This window comes from Stegodyphus dumicola, chromosome 5 (assembly GCF_044657685.1).
Source record: "Stegodyphus dumicola isolate Sdum_Otavi_A_Nest chromosome 5, ASM4465768v1".
Classification (NCBI taxonomy): Eukaryota; Metazoa; Arthropoda; class Arachnida; order Araneae; family Eresidae; genus Stegodyphus; species Stegodyphus dumicola.
This window is the reverse complement of record NC_140772.1, coordinates 39,143,508-39,159,930: the sequence shown is the minus strand read 5'-3', so window position 1 is coordinate 39,159,930 and position 16,423 is coordinate 39,143,508. Positions and strand designations below refer to the sequence as shown.

The window sequence follows — 16,423 nt, the reverse complement described above, 5'->3', positions numbered from 1 at the left end:
CTTTACATTGATAAATTAGAATAAAAATACAAAAATCTTATTTTCTTGTAAAGCAACCTTGTTTGAGCATGGATCAATTCCCAATCAACAAGGCTGTTTTCAAGCTTCATGTAGTATACTAAACAGTCAACAGGTGGCGCCTACTGTCAATAATTAGAAAATAATGGAGGTGGCTCAATGAAGGAGCCGGTCCATCGATAGAAGCCTTACCCTACTATTATCTACATACAAAACAAAATCTAATAGTTGTGAGGAATTTTTGTAGTCAGATAGAACCTATAAGAGCATCTATACATTTCTGTTTTTAATTTTGTTGAAATGGAAATATACATTTTTTATATTTTGATACCTTCTGTATGTACCATTTTACATTTACATTCCAAAAGGAAATGAAGGAACAAATGCAATTGTTTTAAATTTTAAGTTGTGAAATCGCATTTTATTATTATTTGGCACTAAAAACTTATGAATCTCTAATCGTAAATTATAATTTTATTTAAGAACAAATGAGAAGTTTTTGTAAGATTTTTCATATTTTTAATTTTTTTAAAATTTGAATTTTAAACTATTCTTAGACTATAATCTTAAGTTTTCAGACTGCAGACAATTTTTATATAGTTTTATTATTTTTATTTACTTAGAAAATTACGAGTTTTTTTTATTTACTCGTAAATAAATGTAGAAGCTACATTTATTTAATTTTTATAAGGCCAATTCTACGACACTGTATAGTTTGCGAATATTTTATTAAATGAAAATCGCTGAAATCTAATAACTTAGTTAACATAAAAATATCGATTAGCAATATCAAGCATCATCAGTTGCTTATTAAATATCTATTTCCCTGATACTGATACATTAATCAACTATAACGAGCATATATCTCTTCAAAAACAGAAGCAATCATTCACATATTTTGCATTTAAGATTTTTTACATTTAAAAATATTTAATATTTATGATTTAAAAAAAATTAAATGATATTATTTGAGGTAATAGAAATAATCTGAAGTTTCTCAGATCACAGGTAATTTCTACTTAATTTTATCATTCTCATTTGCCTTATTTTATCCTTATTTATTTTAACAGGAAACTCCTATGGAGCTCAATTACGTCGAAATTTTAACAATTTTTTTCCTCAGATTACATTTTTAAACTGAAAATATTTAACTGAAATTAAATAATTCTGTTTATTTAGTAATTAAGATTTCGAACACTATCGATCATTTACTAAATATCAATTATCCTGGTTCTGATTTAGTAAGTAACTGGCATGACAACATCTTCAATCAAACAACATTTGAAAACAAAAACAGCGGCGCCAGTCACAACCAAGAAGATATTTTCTAATGCCAGTACATTCAATGACAGAGATGCTCAATTTCTGGAACGAATTTGACCCTTTTCGAACGAGGATTTCCATCATAGTAGACAATCTCTTTTCTAAACACTGCCAAAACCACAAATGTTTATTAATAGCAGTTTTCCTTCAAGTGGAACAGATAATTTTTGCAGACCCCAAGAGCGACACCTGTTGCACATTAACACATTTACGGGAATCCCGAGAAGAATTTTTCGGAAGCGTTTAGAAGAGGGGTTCTAGTTTTCCCGGTGGAAACCTTGATAATGAGAGCGACTGGCGTCAACAACCTCTGCGGGAGAAGTCGTCGACCTCCACCGAGTAACGGTTCGCAGTTAATTGCCAGTTCTTTTAATTACCGAAGAGCTAGCTGGATGGCCGTGGAGCATTTTCCGGTGCAAAGATTTTAGTAGCTCTACCGGGTGTCTGTTCATTCAAAGACCAGAGATATCAAATAAGCAAAATTCATTTCCATTAATTGATATTAGGAACGAATATGCACCAATTCTGTATATTACACTTCCGCGCTATTACATCTCAGCTGTTTTTAGTTAGACATAGCATCATCTACGTCATAAATAGTTATGTAATCGATGGTACATAAAATCTTTAAGTTATCTTCCATATTAATGAAATGCTTGTTCATAATCACAAAAAGTAATTTTACCCAGACATAAAACAATCTATTATCCAGACATGAAACACTTTTGCAATAATCTATTTTATACCATGTATGTCAGAAATAAAATAAATTCTTAATAATTTACTACAAGGTCAAGTGCAAAATTTTTAATTGTAATTCTACGTACTATCGTCTGCTCTTGAAAAATAATTTTTATGGCTGTGATGAAGTTTTGTAAGGACATGTAGATTTCAAACATATTTTAATTTATTTTTTCAAACGATCTTTTTTTTTTTTTATTTATTTGTCCAAACGAGGATTTGCTTATTATAATACTGCGATTTTCCTTTTTACACCATTTTATAAAGACAGGAATGCAAAATCAAAAGACAGAGCTTTTAAAACTGAAATTTCTTTTCTTTTATTAGTTAGAAACAGTAGCTATTATTTAATCTCATGATTTCTTCTTCTGGTATTTAAGTTCCTTTTGATGTTTCTAAAGGATATTCTGTTGTTGAGAAGCTAAAGAATTATATTCAGTTCAAGTGACTTCTGTCACTTGCCTGACAGTAACATCAGATAAAGCCCACAAATTCATCGCGGCCAAGAAAATTAATTGCGCCTGTCGTTACAGGCCTTGGCACTGTAGTGAAGCGTTTAAAGAAATTTCACCATTTGGTACAGAACCAAACTTTTTTTTTTACAAAAAACTAAAATAGTTTCAGCACGAGGAAAAACGAGGACTTTATATTTCTTTCTGGGTACCTATATGGTAGCGTAGCACTACAAAGACGTTACAGCACTTTATAAGCCAAAGTACGAATTTGTCCAACTCCATCTCACTTTTGAAAGGGGAACGGATCTAAGGGTGTGCCACCCCTCTTTCCCTTCCACAGCTACTCGAGAGGACTTTCGACTCAACATTATTTTAAATACTTCCATGTTGCAAAGTCACCAAAGCATCCAGACATCTCCGGGATTAGAATCCGAGCCCAAAGCAATGGCAATCAACTCCCCTATCACCCTGTTAGTATGGCTGCAAAGAATTATTTGCTTTCTTAAAATGATGAAAAAAAATTAAAATGATACCATTAGTAAAGTTATCCGACGTAAATATATTTTTCATTTTTAGTTTAGTAGTATTTTTCTGAAAGTCAAATAGTTTATTTAATTCAATTTTAGTCCGAACATTTAAGCGTTGATTTTCTTTCCATACTGTTTCTTATTGTAATAAAATATTTCTAAATGAATAATAAAATGATTGAAATGATAACCTTTCGAGATGTGATGAGAATAATTATAGGGGCAAAAAATAATAACAATTATTTTAAGAACTATAGAATATTGTAACTTTAATACTCTTTTCATCTCTGAATATATATAACTTATTGCGAATAATTTCATCTATGTATCAGACGTAAAATAATATAATAAAGAAATGAAACTTGCACTCTGAAGCTTCCTGTTCCGCCACAAGTTTCCCATGCCTTCTCTGGTATTTAAGTACAGCCCTTGCATGTGGGAAAAAAACCTATCCGGATACTTACAACAATCGAATGTCAAAATCATATGTGAAAGTCATAATGAGATTTTTCTCAAAATGTTAAACTTTTAAAGGTTTTCCTTCCATGAAACTGCGATTTGACAGATTTGTACATATGACGCGGCACCAACGTCTAATAAAACATTTACATAAAGAATTTCTTGCCGATTAAGAAATGATTCTTTGACGCTGCCAATGTCTTATACTTGAACAAGAGTTACGTCGAAACAGTATGCACTCTTAAAAAAAAGACAATTCAAAAATTCATTTTAAACGGAGCTTAGTAAATAAATTAAAGGCCCAGAAAACAGCAAAATAATAAATGCGTATGTAGGAGATACACATCCATGTAAAATATGAACTTAGGCGAAATAATAACCTTAGATTTACCTACATGTTCTATAAAACTCTATCAGTTTCGAAAGTGACTGATGCAAGTCTGTTTTCTTCAGAAGGAAAAAAAAAAGAAGAGAAAATTAATTCTAGTACTTGGTCTCGCGTTGTAACAAGAAAGAAGTTTATAATTAATGCCTCAAATTTGTCTAGTACATGAAACACATACTGCAAAACGAGAAAGAGTTCGCAGCGTTGATAGAAAGACTAGAATCTCTGAAATATGATCCTTCGGTCATTTTTCTGTACCAGAGTAGGTTGGTTGCGTTAAAAATATGCAAGCAAGCCACCAGAAAAGGAAGAATATTGATTGCATTTTTAGATATAACTGAAGAAGAAAGAATGCTGAATTTCTGCATATGATCGAAAAGCAATGGCACTTCCATATATAACCAGGAAAAGGACAAATGTTGCACTTGTACACGAGAGCAAAAAAAGATGAATGTTACACTTCTGCATGTTACCAAAAAAGACGAATGTTGAGCTATTTCACGCAAACGAAAAAAGACGAATGTTGAGCTATTTCATGCAATTGAAAAAAGACGAATGTTGAGTTTTTGTGTACAACCGGGAAAATAACAAATATTGTATTTGTATATGTTACGGTGAAACACCGAAATCTGGAGAATGTCGACTTTCTCCGGTGAATGTCAACATTCACATAGTCGCTTGGTGTATGTCCGAAATATTTTCCAAATACTCTTATTTCTGACTTACACAGGTGAATGTCGACATTCACCATGTACTAATGGTGAATGTTGAACATATAAGAATATTATATTTCCTTCTCCGTAATTCATTCGCGAAAAAACGCACTTGAAACTCAGAATAAGAACTTGAGAACATAAGAACTTAAAACACACAGTACATTCAAAATGAGAAAGGAAAATAATAGAAGTTATAAACTTACCAAATTATGTGATTCAAATCTTATTTATTGCAACAACTTAAACTATTATGACACTTTGAATTGCACAAGAGGCCCTTGCTTTTACAACTGCACTTAATTGTGGAACACTTCCTTCTGGAATGGCAGCGTGTACATAAACTCCTCTCTTTTCGACCTACACCAGAGCATATCTGTGATTGTCGACATACACCGGTGAGGGTCCGAATGTACAAGAATGTAAAGAAATATTCGATCTTTCACCGACGTATTTGGTGAATTTTGACATTCTCCGGTGAAAGTCGACATTCTCCAATTTCGGTCTTTCAGAGTAACATATACATAAACGAAAAGGATGAATATTGCATTTCTACGTGTAGCCGAAAAAAGACGAATGTTACATTTCTGCATATAACAGGAAAAGGACAAAAGTTGCATTTCTAGGTGTAACAGGGGGGAAAAAGTGCATTTCTTTACGTAAATTTCTTTTAAACAGACATCTCTCTCCTCAAATAGATAGATCTCTCATGCTTTGCCATATTTAAATAATTCACGTTGCTATAAAAATTTTTGAAGAACGCTCCATTTTAAACACTTCTATTGCAGTTCATTTTAAAGCCGTTTTCGCTTAGCACACGTCCACTTCATTTCAATGACGGTTAGCCGCTGACATTAATTTCGACATTTTGTATGCTGTTTACTTGGATTAGGCTCTTATGTTTATGACTGAAAAATAGAAGCTGTTAGGAAGCTTAAGATATAGGCGTCTAATAACTAACGGTAGTTGATTCTTCAAAATCAGATTGATCTTGCCATGGCAGCGAATGAAAACATGTTGTTTTCATTTAGAAATAATTTTGTTTTTCTTTCGTGATATGATGAAGACAAATTCATTGATTGATTGTATTGATTAAGTTTAGCAGAAGAATGGCAACCCAATAAGAAATATATCAGCAGTTTACTTTTTATTTAATTAAATTAAAATTTTCAAGCGAAAACTTTAATTGAAAGTAAGTGCTTGTATAAAAGCTGACATAAAGCAAGTGCTTAGACAAAAAGAAAATTAACTTTTTAAGTTCTTTGTCTTTTCTAAACACCTGATTTAAGTGCTTGAAAGCTTTGAATTAAACAAACAATACAGTGATTAGTTGGTTAATTGATTAAAGCAAAGCACTCTAGGACTACTTGCACAGGAAAGTCAGCCAACGAGGAAGATGTTTTTAAGGAACTAATTCATATTTACGAAATAAATGGGGAAATGAAAACAAACAGTCGCCCAGACGGGAAAGTGGTTAGTGAATTTGACTGCCGTACCGAAGAGCCTGGGTTCGAATTCCGGAGAAGACATGGATGTAAATTGTCTGTCCCTTTATACGAGGCAATGGTGGCCCACCTGTTTAGGTGCTTCCGTAATAAAATTACCATCGCTTCCGGCCTTAGTAGTGATCAAGAATTATTACGGTTCGTGCCCGCCATTTGGGGGAATAAATAGTGTTTCCTACAGCCAGAAAATGGTTAGGTTAGGTTATTTAATTAGGGCAAAGCCTCGAGGGATATCTGCCTAAGGGAAGGGATGCCTTGGTGGAGGACTTTCTAAGGGAAACTGGCTCGTATACACGTTACACATGGGAAAAACCACGAAAACACCCATGCAGCCAGCCCGTTCGCGGAATTCGAACCTCAGACCGAACTACCAGTGTTCAGCGACTTTATCGCTCGGCCGCTGGTGGGCCCGCCAGAAAATGAAAGACGAACGAAACTAAAAGTATTTCTCAGCACTGCGCCCATATTTCAAGTTCTCTTTTAAATTGTTCAGATGTTTTAAATGATCTGTTCGCGCCTGCGCATCTGTAATGTAATCCACGCATGCGCATCTGTAATGTGATGATCAGACGAGTTTGAGAATCGCCATCGACGGTATAAGAGGGCTGGTCACAGCTATGAGTTAATTGTAATTAATTATGAGAATTAATAAAGAATCGAACCAGCGAATTTATTTAGTGTGTGTTATTTGGGACGAGACCCAAACATATCTGGTCGTAGTCGACCGGAGCGTGAGTAAATAGTGTTTCGTTTTTGAGAACACAGGAGTGTTTGCCAGTATTCGCAAATTGTTCTTTTCAACGAATATCGCTGATTTTGGATACGGATATTCATCAAAAGTGAATCACTGCAGAGGTAAGTGATTCCTCTCTTGTTAATTCTGTACTTTCTGTGCTTGTTCTGTTATAAATAACAATGTTATTTAAGGGTGCTAAAAAAGAAGATTTAAGGCTTATTGCCTTAGAAATAAATCTAAATGTTGACGAAAAAATAACTATAGCAGATTTGACTGATATTATTGAGAATAGTGAAATTTTCAAAACTAAACAAGATTTAGTAAAAGAGATAGCAAACTCTATTATCGAAAATAGAAAACAGGAAGAGCAAAAAGAGCAAAAACTTGTCGAGTTAGAAAAAATAAAACTTGAGAGATCAAAGAATGAGTTAGAGTTGGCTAAGCTTAAAGCAGAAACTAAACTTAATGGTGTAAGCGAAACCGAAACAAAATCAGAGTCACTAGATCAATTAATAAAAAGTATCAGAACCTTAACTGTAAAAATTCCTATACGGCCTGAGAGTTGGGGATTTTTCTTTTCGTCATTAGAACGAGCGTTTATTACAAAAAATGTTTCGGAGGACTATAAAGCAGAAATTCTGTTAAATCTGTTAGGAGACAAAGCTTCGAATATAATAACCTATTTACATGATAAGGATATCGCGAATTATGAAAAAGTAAAAGAAGTAGTTCTGAAGGAGTTTCAGCCAACACCATATTCGTGTTTAGAAAACTTCAGAAAAACTGTTAAACAACCACATGAAACTCATGTGCAGTTTGCTTCACGCTTAGTAACTGCATGGGATTATTATTTAAAATTAAGGAAGGTAACTGACTTTGAGACCCTCAAACAACTAATAGTTTCAGATAGGTTATACCAATCTTTAGATACGGGAACAGCTTCTCACATTGCAGTGAGGCAAGGTGATTCATGGTTTTCACCTAGTGAGTTAGGTAAAGAAATAGATTTATATTTCACGTCACGAGGAAAACCTCTTACTGAGAATTCTCATGTTAATCGTAAGTATAATAGCTCAAAAAGTGTAGCTAAAGTGTTTTTATCAGATGTTAAAACTGAGAACTGTATTTTATGCCACGAGAATCACGGATTGGCAAAATGCCCATCGTATTTAAAATTACCAGTACAAGAAAGAGTACAGGTTGTGAAATCTAATAAATTATGTTTTAACTGTCTACATATGCATTCAGTATCAAATTGCCCATCGAAATATTCTTGTTTTTGTCAAAAACGGCACCACAAAACTATTCACTTTCCGAAAGCAAATAATATCGTAAAGGAATCGGAACAAAATAAAAACAAAACAAATGTATCTGACTGCAACATTCCCAAATGAGATGACTCTTCGACCTTGAATGTTAATGCGCAGGAGTTCGTTCAAAAGGCATTTATTAGCAATTATTCGAATAAACAGAGTACAGTTCTGCTTTCAACAGTCGTATGTTTTCTAATTGATAACGAGGGGAAAAAACACAGAGTGAAGTGTCTGCTGGACGGGGGCAGTATGTCGAACTTTTTGACACGGAATTTTATTGAGCATTTGCAGTTAGAGAAAGAAAAAACAAACATTTCCGTTTCGGGAATAAATGATGCTACTTTAACAATAAAGCATAAAATTAATGCTTCGATATGCAATAAAGAAGGAACTTTTATAAAGAATTTGGACTTTTTAGTAATTCCAAAAATAACTGCTGATTTAACACCTTCGCGCAAAATTAAAATTTCAGTGCAAGATCTTCCTAATTTAAAATTAGCAGATGAAGGATTTAATGTTCCAGAAAGGGTAGATATGTTGTTGGGAGCGGGAGTTTTTTATGAACTTTTGAAACCGAGTCAAATTCGAATGAATAATCCTGATCTTATTTTTCAAGATACAGTTTTTGGTTTTATCGTGTCTGGAAGTATTCCAAAAGAGACTGAAAACAGGGTTCATTGTGGGTTGATAAAGGAAGAAGACAACTTAGATAAAACTCTTAGAAAATTTTGGGAATTAGAAAATATTGAAACTGATAAACCCAAAAACAAAGAATTTTTAATTTGTGAGAAACATTTCGTAGAAAATTATACACGAGATAAAACCGGTAGGTACGTTGTTAAAATGCCATTAAAGGAGGATCCGGACACTTTAGGAAGTTCTAAACAAATTGCAACGAGTAAATTAAATTCCTTATGGAAACGTTTAGTAAAGAATCCCGAATATTTAAAATTATTATTGAATTGCAGTAATAAGTATTTAAAATTAATTCGTATTATAAGTTTTTGTTTTAGGTTTTACAAGAATTGTAAGCAAGAACAAAAGCAGGTAGGTAATTTACAAGTGGGAGAATTGAGAGCAGCTGAAGAAACTTTAATAAAATTAGTACAGGGTGAGTATTTTATAAATGAGATAAATGATCTTAAAAAATCAGGTATTGTTCCAAGAAATAGTTCTATTAAAAGTCTTAACCCTTTCATTGACAGTAATGGACTGTTGAGAGTTGGAGGTAGATTAAAAAATAGCAATTTAACTTATGAGAAAAAATTTCCTATTATTTTGCCTTCTAAACATAAATTAACAGAGTTAATAGTTAATTACTATCATTTAAAATATTTGCATGTGGGTCCTCAATCTTTGTTATATCATATAAGACAAAAATTTTGGATTGTAAGTGGTAGAAATGTTTGTAGAAAAATTGTAAAAAATTGTATAATATGTTTTAAAGCCAATCCCATTGTAGCTCAGCAAATCATGGGTGATTTACCCAAGGAAAGAATCACAGCTAATCTTACATTCAATTGTACTGGAATTGACCTCTGTGGCCCATTCTTAATTAAGTACAAAAACCAAAGAAAAGGTATATATCAGAAAGTTTATGTGTGTATATTCATTTGTATGGTTACTAAGGCTATTCATTTAGAGCTGATAACAGACCTAACATCTGAAGCATTAATAGCTACCTTGAAACGTTTCTTTGCACGAAGAGGTAAAAGTTTAACACTATTTAGTGATAACGCTACGAATTTTGTAGGTGCAAATGCAGAATTAAAGAGGTTAAACAAACTAGTGAACAAACAGGATGAACTTTTAGCTGGTTATTTGAGTTCTGAGAATATCGAATGGAAATTTCTCCCTCCCAGAGCACCCAATTTTGGAGGCCTTTGGGAGGCTGGAGTTAAATCTTTTAAGTACCATTTCAAACGTGTCGTAGGTAATGCAAAATTGACATTTGAACAATTTTTAACAGTTATGATTCAGATTGAAGGAATTTTAAATTCCCGACCATTGACACCCTTGTCTTCGGACATTGATGATTTAGAGGTTCTAACACCTGGGCATTTTTTAATTGGTAGAGCAATTAATTCGATCCCTGAGCCAGATATCACGGAAGTTAACATTAACAGGTTAAAATTGTGGCAACAGATCACAAAATTAGTACAAATTATCTGGAAAAAATGGAACTTCAATTATTTAAGTCATTTACAAAATCGATCTAAATGGCAATGTTCTAAAACCAATATACAAGTTGGAGACATGGTCTTAATTAAAGATAATTTGCCTTGTTGTAATTGGGCGGTTGGTCGTATAATAGAAGTATTTTATGGTAAAGATGGAAAGGTTCGCGTGTGTAATGTAAAAACTCAAACTGGAACTTTCAAACGACCAATTACCAAATTATGTGTCTTACCAATACAAAAATGAGTATTGTCTTTATAGTTATTGTACAGTATTGAATGTGCTTCACATAAAATGTCATTATGTAACTGAAATGTTATATTGTATTGCTTTGAGTTGTACGCTTATGTATATGGTAAATGTCTAATTATAATAATGATTTTTATGTAATAGTACTTATTCAAAATTGTTTATGATATACTTGTTTAATTTTTTTTATGCTATATCTTAGTTACAATAGTTGAATGCTAAGCATTGCAACGCGGGGCGGCATGTTCGCGCCTGCGCATCTGTAATGTAATCCACGCATGCGCATCTGTAATGTGATGATCAGACGAGTTTGAGAATCGCCATCGACGGTATAAGAGGGCTGGTCACAGCTATGAGTTAATTGTAATTAATTATGAGAATTAATAAAGAATCGAACCAGCGAATTTATTTAGTGTGTGTTATTTGGGACGAGACCCAAACATGATCCATTATGATTTAAATAAAGACCAGTTTGCCTAATCCTGAACTAACAGTTTTTTTAAACTGAGATGAAATTTTCAAGTTTCTTTTTAAAATTTTTAGTTATTTAAAATTATTTGTTATGGTTTTGCTAAAGATTAGTCCATCTGATTCTAAACTAACAGTGTTTTCCATACAAGGCTGATGTTTTTGAGTAATCTTTTAAAAAATATAAATATGTTAAATGATCCATTATAGTTTTCAGTAAAGACTGGTTTATATAATTCTGAGCCAACTGTATTTCTCCTGCCGTGGGCTGAAGGTTTCCAGTTACCATTTAAGGTATTCAAACGCTTAAAATGATCTATTATGCTTTCAATAAATACAACTTTATTTAATCCTGAACCAATAGCAGTTTTTGACACTAGACTGTTGTTTTTAAGCTTTCTTCTGAAATGTGCAGCTATGTTAAATATTTTGTTACGGAATTTTTGTTATCAGAAAAGACCATTCTACATTATCCTGAAAAAGTGCTTCCATGCTTAAAGTTCATGCTTTCAAGTTCTCTTAAAAAAAAAATTATATTTTAAATTATACGTTACGATTTCAATAAAGAACAGTTTATCTAATCCTAAACGATTAGTTTTTCGTTAACGAGCTTATGGCTTCAAGGTCTTTTTAAAATATTCAGATATTTTAAACGATCTGTTATGTTTTCAATAAACTTCAGCTCCTTAGTTCTAATCCGCAGAAGCATACCTTCTTCGCTATGTTTCACTACAAGCCAATTTCTTTGGATTTAACTTTACGTTCTATCTTCGCTAGACAACAATAGCATTATCTGAACCAAAAATATTACATTTGTTTTCGTCGACAAATACGCCCTAATCCCTACATGATAAAAGTCAGCTCGACCTCCATTTTATGGAAAAGAAATTGAGTTTTTTTGTTTTCCTTGATTATGAAAACTTTTCATCTAAAGAAATGACTATAGTATCCAGAACGCTTTTTTTTTTTTTTTTTTTTTTTTTTTTTTTTTTTTTTTTTTAATTTCAGAAGAAATGATGCATCAAAACTCTCATTAATGCTTTATAAAGTTTTGTAGCACTTAACCGTGCATTAATTTTTTTTTTTCTAAGCGCATTAATTTTAGTGAGCGATCGCTTCTACTATAATTCCGAACTCTGTTTTCTCCTTTAAACTGGTGCATAAAGAGTAGAACATGAAAAACTAACTTTTTAGCAATTACCTTGTAGGGTTTATATTTATTTTAACTAATATTTATTTTAAGCTATCTTTCCTGTCAAGCCTTTATTTTCCCCTAGAATTGCCAATGCCAGAGTATGTAAATCGTAGTAAAACGCGCAGAGTATTCAAATTTTCGCAGAAGTAAATTGAGTTAAATAGAAGGGAAACGAGATTGTAAGTGTGCTTCTTGAATCACGAGCGTGAAGGTTGCTTGGTAGAAAGTTTAAGAACCGCGCGTTTCGGCCAGTGTGCCTATTTCGACAGTTAGTTGAATCTTTCAAATTCTTAATCAGAAAGTTTGCTGAATCTCAGCTGTATCTTAGAACGCGGTTAAGTTAGTTACGATTATAGAGCCTCGTAGGTAGTGACTTCGTTATTTATTCATCCTGTAATTTATTTTTAGTTGCATTTTTGTCTATTTTGTTCAACCGCCGGGTCGGCGTAGTTTGTGAGCGTCAAGTGAACGCAACTGTGATTTCTAAAGTGAAATAAAAAGGGAGTTAAACCCTTCTTAAGAGTTTGTGTAATTTCCAGTTCATAGCAGTCACTACTACTGTTGCTGACAAGTTGGGGCCTCCTAACATCACAACCTGATAGAATAACAGACGATTTTATTATTCAGGATACGGAAAAGTAAACAATCTATAAATAATAAATAAAGTAATCTTTCTATGCAAAGTGGAAAACTTTCTAAGAGAAATTAGCACATATTTATGTTACACATGGAACACATGAGAATAATCTGGGAACAAATGCGTTGCACATGGTAATAACGTAATATCTAGGAAAACAAAATAAATTCAATTAAAGATTCTTTATGATACTTTTAAGCATTTCGAGCTGCCCAATCGGGATAATGGTTAGCGTCACTGACTACCGTGTCGAAAGGCCCGGGTTCGAATCCCAGAGAAGGCATGGATATTTGTAAATGTATAGTGTCGGTGCGGCATGGCGGCACTCTAAATTTACGGCGAGCCATAAGACCTCTTATGTGATTTGCTGGAAGGAGAGAGGGGTGGGAGACCCTCGGATCCATCCCCCGGGGTGCTATCCATGAAAAATGGGGGTGGAACTGAGCTAAATCGCACTGCCATCTGTATGGTGTTCAAGCTAGCGACAGGCGTAAATGTGCGCTCCTTGCCACCAGGAATCTCGTGGGCTGATGCTAATGTCAGACAAATGAGCATAAGTAACAATAATAATACGTTTTTTTTAATCAGCTTTTGAGTTACTTTATAATAACATATTATGATTCTGCTCAAATAACACTTAAATTGTTGCCATATCAAAACAAAAAAGAATACAGTAAAAGAATTTAAGGTTTCATTTCGCTTAAAAAGTAAGCAAATTTGCTCCTCCAAACTTCTGTAAGCATTATTATCTTGGAACAGGATAAATAATAGCATTTGCTTTCTAAAATCTCAAAATACAGAACGTCTGAGATGATTTGTCTCGGTTTAAACCTTTGGCGAACTGTTCTGGTTTCATTGAACTCGCCCTTTACTTTCCCCGTATGTAAAGTAAACATGGGCTAATTTCCTTTAGAAAGTCTTCGACAAAGGCATCGCTTAGCTTAGGCAAATAAAATCAGTGGTGTGGTTGCCTGTTTGATTAAACAACTAACATACAGGCTCGCAATATTTTGTTTATAATCCTTATGGTATAAAATAATAACTGCTGTAATATTGCTAAGAAATCAAGGTAAAATGGCGTTTTAAATAATTAAACTTTTCCCCTGCAGATTAAAATAAGTAAATCCTTTTACAAAGCCGAAGATAAATGAAAATCTTATTGCATTCTCGATTAAAAACAATGGCTGTTTATAACGAACATGATTTTGTTGCTAACTAAAAGCACTAACATGTCTTCGAAATTATTATTTGTTAAAAAAAAAAAAAAAAAAAAAAAAAAAAGTTCTTTTCAAATGCTTCAAATTTTTGATAAATGCAGAATATGTGCAAAATGTTAACTTTTAACCAATATGGTGACAATTTTATGCATATTATAATTGCATAATAATAATATGTAATTATAGTATGCATAAAATTGTCACCATATTGGTTAAATGTAATAATATGCAATAATATAATTAATGGTTATATGCAATAATATAATTATATCATAATAATAATGCATAATTATTTTATGCATTGTGTTCTATAGACGCTTAAGTAAAATAACATTATCAGAAGACACTTCCTAAACATGCAATCAGTTAATAATGGAAATAAATTTAATTCTAAGATAAAATACGCTAAATATACTGAAAATTTTTAATTTACCAAAATGCATACTCTTCAAGTTAAAGAATGAAGTCATTAACAGAAAAATGACATTATTTAGTCATAGATTAAATTGACAGAAAGTAGAATTCAAAAATCGTTTGACGTTAATATTGATAAAAAATAAAAGAGAGTTTCATTTAGGAATATATATTTTTATCAGCAGCAAAACTATTCCGCCGAAGACAAATTATAATACAGAAGAATTTAAAAATAATTAAAACTATATAATATATTGCATTTAAACATCATACATGATAAACCAATTATATAGAAAAATAATATATTAATATTGCTGTCTGTTTATGAAAAGGTACCACGTATAACTTTAAAACGTAACTAGCTTTTCTATTTATTAAATATTGTTATTATTATCATTGAAGTTAGTGCCAGACTAAGATTGAAGTTTGATTCTGATTAAAATTATATAAAAATATTACACGAATAATTTAATGAATTACGTAGTTCTTTGATTAATTTGATCATCAGAAAATTACGTCACTAACTCAGAAATACTTGATTAGAATAATTTGTGCAATAGTAATAAATCACATACCGTTTAAGGTTGTTTTCAGCGTTGAACTTCGCAGAGCATCATGTTGCTTCTTGAAATTCCAAAACAGAATGTTTTAAAAACAATCCTCCCCGGGTGGTGATGTTCAAAGTTCCGGAGGAAACCACAATAACAAGACAGCGAACACCCACAAATATTGATGGTGATTTTGTTTCGTTTTAAGAAAGCGCGTCTGGCACGGCTTGTTTCAAAATCGCGTCCGCTCGCGGGCGATATTAGCGAAAGAGTGAAACTTTCGCGGCTAAAGAGCGACATGCGAGAAACACAAAGATACACCCTCTGATCCTCTTTTCCTGACGTCATTTCGGAGGTTGCCATATTTGGTGATTGATCGCCTTTTGGTGAATATTTTTTTTCTAGGTGGAACTTTAAAACGTAAGAAAAGAACAATTTTTGTTACTCTTAATTCCATATAAAAAACATTTTAAATCTTTACAGTTTATAAATATGCCTAATTTCTTCTGGCTTTTTCAGAAAAAAACTTTTTCTTGAAATCGTGAGTTTCGTCGAATTTAAAGTATAATCGAATCCAACCATTAAAACATTACATTTGAATATACGCTTCAAAAATTGGATGAAGAAAAAAAAAAAAAAAAAAAAATCTGAAATGTTTCAGATTTTAAATTACGTCCAAAGGGGCGTTTTTTAACATTTTGTGTGTTACCTTTCTTTATTAAATATCATGTTCCTCGCACTTAAACCATAAGATCCAGTGCAACAGCAATATCGCAAAATAGTTTTAAAACGAGCATATCTTTAGAATTTCCGATACAGAGACTCACGCGCTGGAGATAAAAATGTTTTTTCTGCACAACGTTGCCATTGCTCGCTTTGAAATCCTTGAGTTTGTTAATCAAAAATTCGTCAAAGTTTTAAAAAATAGGAAATCGATCATAAAACAAATTTCAAATTTCAAATTTGGTCTTCCACATGCTCATATTCGTTGGAGGATTACGTTATTCAAAATTCGATGACTCTATGTACCGTTATTTTATGACAATGTGAGAAATATACATACATTTACGCAGATTTTCATTATTTAATTTCTTGAAATATAATGCAGGACTCTAACATTTTATGACAACAGTTTGAAAAGTGAACCGACATTTATAGGAGTCCGACGCAAAATGCCAAAACGAAAGCAATAGTCCTTCGGGACTCAAGTCCCTTTGGACTAAAAAAAAAGATGGAAACTTCTTTAGCGCAGTCTGTTCAAAATTTTTCGTCTAATTTATATTACATTAAATGAAAAATGACGGTTTGTTATATTACCATGCATTTATCACTTACACGACTT

The 16,423-nt window shown here is 32.5% G+C and overlaps 1 protein-coding gene across 1 annotated transcript in view; it reads right to left on the bottom strand.

Moving 5' to 3' along the window:
• Window positions 1–15,358, bottom strand: part of LOC118182583 (uncharacterized) — a 127,611-nt gene extending 112,253 nt beyond the window's left edge. Inside the window, exon 1 of the mRNA XM_035351959.2 lies at window positions 15,109–15,358. The gene's annotated coding sequence lies outside the window, so the exon portion shown is untranslated. The remainder of the gene's footprint in view (window positions 1–15,108) is intronic.
• Between the last annotated feature and the right edge of the window lie 1,065 nt (window positions 15,359–16,423).